Raw genomic sequence first — 9,394 nt, 5'->3', positions numbered from 1 at the left:
TTGGATCAAAGTAAAATAATATAAAATTAATCAAGTTACTAGTCTTTTTTTTTTCTTGATAATTTTTCCTACCCTGGCAGTTATGGCTGTGGGGGGGGGAAAAAGCTACACATCAGCATCAAATAGGTCTTTTAAAGATGTCATTTTCTCACCTAGATGATGATTATATGAATGATCACTGAGGAATACTTTGAACGTTTCATGTTTGAATTTTTTTTTAAGATTTTAAATAATCTCTAGATTTTAAGTCACCCTAGGGCCACCTGGGTGGTTCAGTCACTTAAGCCTCTGACTCTTGATTTCGGTTCAGGTCATGATCTCATGGAACCAAACTGTAAGATCAAGTTGGCTTCAGCACAGAGCCTGCTTGGGATTCTCTCTCCTCTCTCTCTGTCCCTCCCCCGGCTTGTGCAAGTGCGCACACACACTTTCTCTCTTTCCCCAAAATAAGTAATCTCTACACCCAACCTGGGGCTGGAATTTACAACCCCAGATTAAGAGTCATATGTTCCACAGACCGAACCAGCTAAGTGCCCCTCATGTTTGAAATATTTTATAATAAAATGTTGGGGGAAATGTAATTTTCTTAGAGACTATTTACATCTTAATGAGTAGCAAAAACCAAAAGTATTTTGGAGAATATAGTTCAGGGATGAAAGAAATCTGAATATAGGTTTCTGACAGCTTTCCACTTGTCAGGGGAAAAACAGGCAGTGGGAGCGAAAGTTACTTCAAACTTCGTGAACTGTGAACATTTCTATGAAAATAGCCTTTTCCAGCCTATCTCCTCTGAATTAAGGTGTCCAACAGAAAACCCTTTGGGATTAAAAAAGAATTCTTAAAAAAAAGAAAGAAAGAATTACCATATGACCCAGAAATTCCCCTTCCAACTATATACAGAAACGAATTGAAAACAAGGATTCAGATGGATATTTGTATGCCACTGTTTGTAGAAGGATTGCTCACGAAAGCCAAAGATGGAAACGAAGCAGATTCATAGAATAATGGATGGATAATAAAATTCCATACAATAGAATATCAGCCATAAAGAGGAATGAAATTCTGATATATATACTACAACATGGATAGACCTTAAAACATTATGAAATAAGCCAGACAGGCGCCTGGCTGGCTCAGTCGGAAGAGCATACAACTCTTGATCTCGGGGTCCTGAGACCCGCGCCATGGGTGGGGTATTAAGTATTATTACTTAAATAAATAAACTAAAAAAAAAAAAAAAAAAAGTCAGACGCCAAAAGTCAAATAGTGTGATTTTCGCTTATATGAGGTACCTACTGGAGTCAAATTCAGCGACAGAAAGTAAAATAGAAGTTTCTAGGGGTTGGGAGAGGGAGAAATAGGAAAGGGAGTTAGTGTTTAATGGGTACAGAATTTCGGTTTGGGATGATGAAAAAGTTCTGGAGAGGTATGGTGATAATGGTTGCAAAAAATGTACATAATGCCACTGAACTGTATACTTAAAAATGGTTGGAATGGTACATTTTATATTACGTATAGTTTACCACAATTTTTTTAAAAACACTATTTTGGAGAAGATAGTTACGCTGTGAATCGGGAGCCAAGGGAACAGCATGCTGATACAGCCCATTTTCATCTGCCGCAATTCATTCTATGAATTAAGTTATTAGCATATTTCTCTCCCATAATGCTTTGCTTCAGGCTCCATCAAAGCTTAGTTAAGTGAAATCAAGAAACGAAATCCTTAGAAACAGCTCAGGCATTTGCAAGAGATCTTCATATGGTTGTATAATTTTTAACCAAAGAACAATGGATCGTTTTCCAGTACGACTCAAAACTCACTTTTCTGTAATGGGAAGCTTGCCTATTGGGGATGATGAGTAGGGGGCGTTACTCGTTAGCTTTGCGCAGTGGCAGTATCGTAGCCAATGAGGTTTATCCGAGGCGCGATTATTGCTAATTGAAAACTTTTCCCAATACCCCGCCGTGACGACTTGAAATATAGTCGGCATTGGCAATTTTTGACAGTCTCTACGGAGACTGAATATTTCAGTTCAAAAGAAGAGTAGTTTTTTTTGTGGGTTTTTTTTTGTTGTTTGGGGGGGGATTAAATGGGAAGTGATGTTTAGTTTAGCTTTCTGTTTTTTAAAAGTCGTTTTTCCCCGTCTTTGTTTCGGGGGCAGAAGTTATAGTTCGCAGTTAGTTACCTTCTTACTACGTTTGGTTCTATCTTAGTTTTCTCAGCTGTTGGTGTTGTATTCTCTGTTGTTTTTTGCCAGACTGACGTCCGACATTGCACGAATGCTTGCTGTGATCCTTGCCCACGTAGTCAGTACGTAGCTGCTTGTCCTTTTTCGGTTCACTCTGGCTTTTCCTGTCTTTCCACTGATCACTTTTTTCACTGTTTTTAACTCAATATTCATTTAATCTGGTCATCTCTGTGATGTCATGACGATTTGCATAAGATTACCCAGCATCCCCAGCGAATGCACTCCCACTTACAAAATCTGAATGTTCGACACGAGTCGATCCAACAAGAAGAAGCCTCAGGTGCAGACCAGTCTTAAATATAACTGCTGGAAGCAGAACGCATCGTATACACGAATTTCCGCCTGGAGTCGCCCACCCTCACTGTAAAGGTGGTTGTCATCTGTGGGGGAGCAGGGTGCGTGCTTACGATCCCCAGCTTTGCGCAGTGGCAGTATCGTAGCCAATGAGGTTTATCCGAGGCGCGATTATTGCTAATTGAAAACTTTTCCCAATACCCCGCCATGACGACTTGAAATATAGTCGGCATTGGCAATTTTTGACAGTCTCTACGGAGACTGAATATTTGTGTGTCAAAAAGAAGTGTGTGGAACTGCTGGCTGTCACCTGAGCTGATTTTTTTTTTCGATGCTACATGTTACCGTTTCCAACTGAGCGTGAGCACATATACAGTACTCGGTGGTTATTTCCCCCAAGTCTGAAATGTGTATGAGGATCTTTTATTATGGTAAAGTAACGTGTTTTATAATTATGTGTCTGACCCCGTTGAGAGGTACGGATTTTCGAGGGTTGGAGGGAATGAATCTTGACCAAGTGCTTCTTAAAAGCCCCCGGAGGAAAAAAAAATGCTCTACTTTTACTTACTCAGGCCCCATTATGACGTTCCAGGCAGAGCTGTGCTGGAAACCAAGTCACCTTAATTCTAGTGTTGTACTGGGTTCTGCTACACTGGCTACCTCTAGTCTTGTTCTCTCCCTAGGGAGGCCAGAGGTGTCCCAGGACAGACGCCCTCAAGAGGCCCACCCTTGCTCCTGGCAGATCCAGGTGGACGTGCGTAGGCCATCTCCCATCAAACACTCCTCCGGTCTGTAAGCGAAAGGATTTGGTTATTAAGGGCTAAGGTGTGGTGGACAGGCATCTATTGCTTCAGGGCAGCCTTGGGGAAAACTGCCCCAGCGGTAAATTAGACCCAATCGCTGCTTCGGGGAGTTCAGTTTTGAGACAGGCCGCAAGTAAACGAACAGATGAGCTAGAAAATTACAGATTATTTCAGTGCTATGAAGAAAATAAGCAGGGAGCTGTGGTGGAGCCATCATTCTTTTCTTTTTTCTTTTCTTTCTTTCTTTCTTCTTTTTTTTTTTTTTTTTTTACAAACAGCTCTTTTGAGTTATAATTGGCATTCAATAAATCACACATTTTTAAATACACAATGTTATTGTTTTTTTAATGTTTATTTATTTTTGACAGAGGGAGAGAGAGAGCATGAGCGGGGGAGGGGCAGAGAAAGAGAGGGAGACACAGAATCCGAAGCAGGCTCCAGCCTCTGAACTGTCCGCACAGAGTTGGATGCGGGGCTCGAACTCACAGACCGCAAGATCATGACCTGAGCTGAAGTTGGACACTCAACCGACTGAGCCACCCAGGCGCCCCTAAAGCACACAATTTTATAAGTATTGAGACATGTACACCGAAGACACCATTACAATCCAGAGAGTGAACACATTCATCACTCCCCTCCCCACCTCCCTGTCTCTTCCCACTCCCTTCTGTTGCTATAGTTGGCAATTTCCAGAGTTGTATATAAATGGAATCGTATGGTATGTGACATTTGGAGACTGACTTTTTAACCAAACATAATGTCCTTGAGGTCCATCCAGGTTGCATGGATTAATAGCTCATTCATTTCTCTTGCTGAGTAGTATTCCGTTTATGGAAGTACGGGATTTATTTCAACCATTCACCCTTTGAAAGACATGTGACTTGTTTCCAGTATTTTGCCATCACCAGTAAAGCTTCTAAGAACATTCCTGTACAAGTTTTGTGTGAACAAGGGTCCCTGGCTGGCTCAGTCAGTAAACCACGCGACCTTTGGTCTTGGGGTCGTGAGTTCAGGCGCCATGTTGGGCCTAGAGCTTACCGAAAAAGGAAAAAAGGGGGGCTGGGTGGCTCAGTTGGTTAAGTGTCTGACTCTAGATTTTAGCTCAGGTCATGATCTCATGGTTCGTGGTCTCGAGCCCCCTCTTGGGCTCTGTGCTGGTAGTGTGGAGCCTGCCGGGGATTTTCTCTCTCTCTCTCTCTGCCTTTCCCTTGCTCAAGTGCCATCTTTCTCTCTCTCTCTCTCTCAAAATAAATAAACTTAAAAAAAAATTTTTTTAAGGAAAAAACCAAGTTTTGTGTGAGCATAAATTTTTAATTCTTTGGCCATATGGGAAATTACATGTTTAATTTTGTAAGAAATTGCCAGATTACTTTCTAGAGTGGCTGCATCACTTTACTTTTCTTTCTTTTTTTCTTTTAAAGTAGGTTCCATGCCCATAATGGGTCTTGAATGCATGACCCTGAGATCGAGGGTCACATGCTCTCCTGACTGAGCCAACCAGGTGCCCCCACTTTATTTTCCATGTGAAGTCTTTAAAAATCTAGACAACCCCCCCCCCCCCCCGCCTTTTTTCTTTCCTTCATGACATTGATTTTTTGGAAGAATCCAAGACAGGTATCTTGCAGGAGTCCCACATTCGACTCCATCTGATTGTGTCCCAAGGTGTTGATTAACATATTCCTTTGTCACCCTATATTTCCTGTACCCAAGATTTCCCAGCTTGATTAGATTCAAGAGAACTTCAAAGGTGGCTCTGTGAACTTTGTACTGCACCTTCCATTTTTCAGTGATGCTGAATTTAAGCACCTGGTTAAGGCAGTAACTGCTCTCTCTCTACTGTAAAAGTAATCCGGTGTCTGTGGAATGAACACTTGCCGTAGGAACCATTTGATACTAAAAGCCCTTTGCTTTCCATGACCACTCTTCTCAACTACTTCCTGATCAGCCATCAAATCCGGCTGAGTAAGATAAATTAATGTCACTCCTTCTATAGAACCCAGGATAGGTTTCCTAGGACTGGGGGAGACCCTGCATTTACGACCTATGGTCCCAGGAATTCAAGAAGAGTCCTCAGATAAGCCAATGTATCAGAACTGAGCAAACCTGATGGAAAGAAGAGGTCAGTGATAATTGCTCAAAGGGGCATCCTGGAGACCCCATGTTAAGAACTTTAAGAGGAACCAGGTGTGCTATCCAGAGGCTGAAATTTCCTTTCTTTTTAAAAACTTTTAATGTTTATTTTTTAAGAGAGAAAGAATGTGAGCAGGGGAGGAGCAGAGAGGGACGGAGACACAGAATTGGAACCAGGCTCCAGGCTCGGAGCTGTCAGCACAGAGCCCGACACAGGGCTCAAACTCATGGACCACGAGATCATGACCTGAGCCGAAGTTGGACGCTTAACCGACAGAGCCGCCCAGGCGCCCCACAATATAAGTATCCTTGATGGTGTGATCTGGAAATGCGCCCCAACCATTTCTTCCCACCTTAGTTGGTTGCCAGGATGGCTAATCAGGGTATCAAACCAGGTCTAAAGGAAATAGACAATGGTGCTCCCTCCCATGGCAAATTTTGTGTTGATGAGAATGTCGGAGGATCCTCTGGCAAACACTGACCCATGTGGTGTGGGGGTGTGGGTGGGAGTGAGTTTTTTAGAATTTATAATAGCAAGTAAGTAAAATAATGACTAATTGGTAAGCAAACACAAGAGAGAAAAAGCATGGAAAAACCACTGGAAAGATGAATAGCTTAAGGAAAACAAAATGATGTTTTTATTTTTTAAAAAAGGTAAATTTTATAAAATATCCATGTGATATTTTGCTCTCAGCTCTATCAGAATCCTCTTTTGGCTGGGTAATTTGAGTTGCAATGACTCTTTTCTTAAATTGAAGTAAAATTCACGTAACATAAAATTAGCTGTTTTAAAGTGAATCCATGTGATTTTAACATATTGTTTTCTATTTTACAACCTAATTTTTTTCTGGTTACAAAATTATTGCATGTTTGTATGTAAAATCCAAGCATCCTATATATATGAAGAGATAGTCAAAGACTCCCCCCCCCCAGTCCCACTTCAACCACTAGAAGAGAAAGCCACAGGTAGATGAGACGATTCCTCCAAATTGTTCTATTCCTATATTAACATAATTGTTAACAAACATTGAATTATACTCTACATACAGTTCACCATTTCCTTTTCCTTTAGGAAAATGCCTATGCATGGGCATTTGGGATGTTTCCAGTTTTTCCTGATTATAAGCAATGCTCCAATGAACATCCTTGGATGTACAGCTTTGCCTGCTCATGGGATATTTCTAGGAAAATTCTCTGTAAGTCTGATTGCCTGCACAAAGGCCATGTGTATTTTGCATTTTGCGAAGTGCCCCCAAGTCAGCTTCCCCAAAACTATACCAGTATTTGCCCACAAAGCCACGTAGGGAGAGCATCTGGAGAATGTTTGATGTATATGTTTGGACGTGCTCTGTAGATTTCACAAGGCTCCACCCAATTAGGGAAGGAAAGAGGGAGGGACATGAATTCACATCCAGTTCCAACACTTGTTTATTCCCAGCTCCTTTCCAGACAGAGAGCAAGGAGAAGAGTCTGGGTTGGGTGAGGTAATCCTGACCCCATCCCCCTCTGCCATGTAGGGAAATATCTTTGGAAACATCAGCTCCTGTGGAGCCAACACTTACCCCACCCTCCCATCCTGTTGCCCCAGCCATCCTGGACCCCCTGGCTCCAGAGCACAGAAAGCCTGGGCTCCGAGGGCTATCTCAGCAAGAAAAGGACTCACCAGCCCCCAAACAATCTTCTTAGTGTCCAAATTACTGCAGACTGTCTGCAAGAATCTCTGGCTTCTCGAGGTTAAAAATATCCTATGCCGGAGGGGCCATCAGTGTCTGGCTCAGAAGAGAACTGGCTCTCCATTGCTGGGGAAATTAACTAAAACCAATTGACTTTTTTTTCTGTGAAGCTTTGAAGCCAGACTTTTAACTGGGTTAAAATCCTTACTCCACTATTTGCTAGCTATGTGACCCTAGGCCACTTCCTTAACTTCTCTGTGCCTCAGTTTCCCTGGCTGTAAAAGGAGTGTCGTGATCTCATCCATCTCAGAGGCCAGCGGGTCTCCATCCTGGCTATGTACAAGAATTGGCTGGCAAGCTTTTAAAAATCCTGATGTCCAGGCTGTATTCTAAGCCAATTAAATCTGAGTTTCTGAGGGCTAGTGTTCTGGGCAAAGATGTATATATTTTAAAGTTTCCCAGATGTTTCTGATGTGCCATAGAGATTTTGTGAGTATTGCATGATTTTGTGAGTATTGAATGAAAAGTGCTTCTGCTGGTGCCTGACGCAGAGTTGAATGCTTTGGTAGGGGTTGTGGGACCAATCATCTAAGCCTGGGTGGTGGTCAGGGAAAGCTTCCTGGAGGAGGGGTTAGCTGAGCTGTGAACCAAAGGAGAGGAGTTACCCTGGCCAAAGAGAACAGGATGAATTTTAGCAGGAGTAACAGCACCTGCAGGCATCTGGAGCCTGGGGGTGTGGCCTCCAGAGGAATTGAAAGTCATTCTCTGTGACTGGAGCTGAGAAGGGAGAAAGTAGACATATTGGGTCCCCTGATGAGGTTAGAGGTCAGAGAAAATCACTGTGTTTTATGCTGGTATCCTGAAGGATTATTTCAGCAGGATGGTAAGATACCCAGACCATGTCTTCCCTCCCAATTCAGAGGTAGCAGGGCCTTCCTAAGGCACTGTGTCCAAGCCAGCTGGGGAGCTCCAACTTGCCAACAATCGGCAACACACCCCCCCATGCTCCCATTCACGAGCCGGCCCATGGACTCTCAAGTCAGAGAGTCCTGGCTTTGAATCCTGACTTTACCACTTTGTACCTAATGTGGCCTCTGGCAGGTGACTTCACTTACAAGCCTCAATTTCCTGGCCTGTAAAACAGGCATGAAGCCCCCATTAGACTTTTGCAAGGATTAAATGAGGTGATGTAAAAGATAGCACGGTGCATCCCACATGTCAAACAGTAAATGTTTCCAATGATTATTCTTTTTAAAGATTATTATTATTCTGTGGCGCCTGGGTAGCTCAGTCGGTTAACTGTCTGACTTTGACTCAGGTCATGATATCCTGGTTCATGAGTTCAAGCCCTGCATAGGGCCCTGTGGCGGTACAGAGCCTGCTTCAGAACCTCTGTCCCCCTCTCTCTCTGTCCCTCCCCTGCTGGTCTTTTCTCTCTCTCAAAATGTATAAACTTAAAAAATAAAAATAGGGGCACCTGAGTGGCTCAGTCAGTTAAGCATCCAACTTCAGCTCAGGTCATGATCTCACAGTTTGTGGGTTTGAGACCCGTGTCAGGCTCTGTGCTGACAGCTCAGATCCTGGAGTTGCTTCAGATTCTGTGTCTCCCTCTCTTTCTCTCTGCCCCTCCTCTGCTCGTTCTCTCTCTCTCTCTCAAAAAAAAATTAATTTAAAAAATAAAAATAATTATTCCAAATAATGATTCTGTAATGACAAGTATTAATATTATTAATAATATTCACAATCTTGATTCTGCAACCCTTTGGTGGCTGGATAGATTCCCAAATCTGTTCTTTTCTCTCCCAGCCCTAAAGTCCCACTTTGGTTCTCCCATGATAATTAGAGCTTTAATTTCTCAGCTCTTTTTCTGCATTTTTCTTGTTGTTCAATCTACATAACAACCTTGGGAGGCATATGTTTTATTATCCAGATTTTACAGTTAAGGCAACAGAGGCTCAGAGTGGTTAAGCCACTTGCCCCAAACCACCCAGATACATATTACACCTGCAACCTCATACACATTCACTGATGAGAAAACTGAGGCTCAGAAAGATGAAGTATCATGCCCAAGGTCACACACTTGGCATGTGGCAAGGCTGGGATTTAAACCCTTGTCTGTCCTATGACTTCTGGACCCTAAGGGTTCCTCCCAGAGGACGGAAGTGCCTGCTAGGATTCACCTTCTAAACCACCTGGAGAGATAAGCAGGGGAGGCTGGAACCTTTCATTCTTGCTGCCCTTACTC

General features: G+C 42.8%; 1 long non-coding RNA gene and 2 other non-coding genes across 3 annotated transcripts; all 3 read left to right on the top strand.

Annotated features, from left to right (window-relative positions):
• The first annotated feature begins 1,866 nt into the window (after window positions 1-1,866).
• Window positions 1,867-3,586, top strand: LOC106971694 (uncharacterized). Its single transcript, XR_001429720.3, has 3 exons — window positions 1,867-2,044; window positions 2,259-2,311; window positions 3,227-3,586. It is a non-coding gene; the product is annotated as an uncharacterized LOC106971694 (long non-coding RNA).
• LOC113595183 (U4 spliceosomal RNA) lies at window positions 1,879-2,019 on the top strand. Its single transcript, XR_003415673.1, has one exon. It is a non-coding gene; the product is annotated as a U4 spliceosomal RNA (small nuclear RNA).
• On the top strand, window positions 2,664-2,804 carry LOC113595200 (U4 spliceosomal RNA). The gene has a single exon (XR_003415687.1). It is a non-coding gene; the product is annotated as a U4 spliceosomal RNA (small nuclear RNA).
• Window positions 3,587-9,394: the final 5,808 nt, after the last annotated feature.

This window comes from Acinonyx jubatus, chromosome D3, assembly GCF_027475565.1.
Source record: "Acinonyx jubatus isolate Ajub_Pintada_27869175 chromosome D3, VMU_Ajub_asm_v1.0, whole genome shotgun sequence".
NCBI classification, from domain to species: domain Eukaryota; kingdom Metazoa; phylum Chordata; class Mammalia; order Carnivora; family Felidae; genus Acinonyx; species Acinonyx jubatus.
This window is presented reverse-complemented; position numbering and strand designations above follow the sequence as displayed.